Source organism: Eimeria mitis, genomic scaffold (assembly GCF_000499745.2).
Source record: "Eimeria mitis Houghton genomic scaffold, Emh_scaff1344, whole genome shotgun sequence".
Lineage (NCBI taxonomy): Eukaryota > Apicomplexa > Conoidasida > Eucoccidiorida > Eimeriidae > Eimeria > Eimeria mitis.
In genome coordinates, this window is record NW_013568846.1 from 3,592 (window position 1) to 4,352 (window position 761).

Below are 761 nucleotides of genomic sequence, written 5' to 3' on the forward strand. Positions count from 1 at the left end.
GTAGAGCTGCCTATACACCCCAGCACACCATACAAAAGGGTGGGGGTAGTAACTTCTCTTTAAGGTATTTATAAACCTTGTATTCCCAGCTGATCACCCCCAACAAACATTAATAAACTCTAGAAAACCCCGCTGCACACACCCGTATTCATGGTGACGCCACACATTCACTGAATTGAATATATGTATATCTGCAGCATCGCCTCAGCTCCTTTCGTAGCGATAAATTAAAACAAATAAAACAACAAGTCAAGGAGAAGTCCTTGAGTGACCTTCCTGCAGAAGTATACTAGTAAATATATAAATTAAAATACAAAGAACTAATATATTATTACTCGTAGTAAACGTACACTACGCAGCAGAAACGAATATCAACAAACGCACAACAGCGTATACAGGGGAATACACAGCCACCCTCTCAGCACACGAGCAAAAAGATGTCATATACAACGTTCTGTATATCTTTCTGAATACTGTTTGTTTTTTCTCTCGTTAGAAAAAGCACAAAAAAAAAAGGAAAAAATTTAAATATATCGCACCAACAGGTTGATGCGGATGAGGAACGCCTCCTCTCCTACGTAATATGTTAGATACAATGTTATTTAGTTTCAGTATTATGTTTGTTTATGATGGTGTCGCTACAAAGAGAAATGCTTAGAAACACAAGAGATACTAGTGAGAACAAATGCAAGAAAACTACAGCAGTCGTATGCTGTATACACCCCAATAAGATCCTGGGGTTGTCACTGTGAAGCTACAGC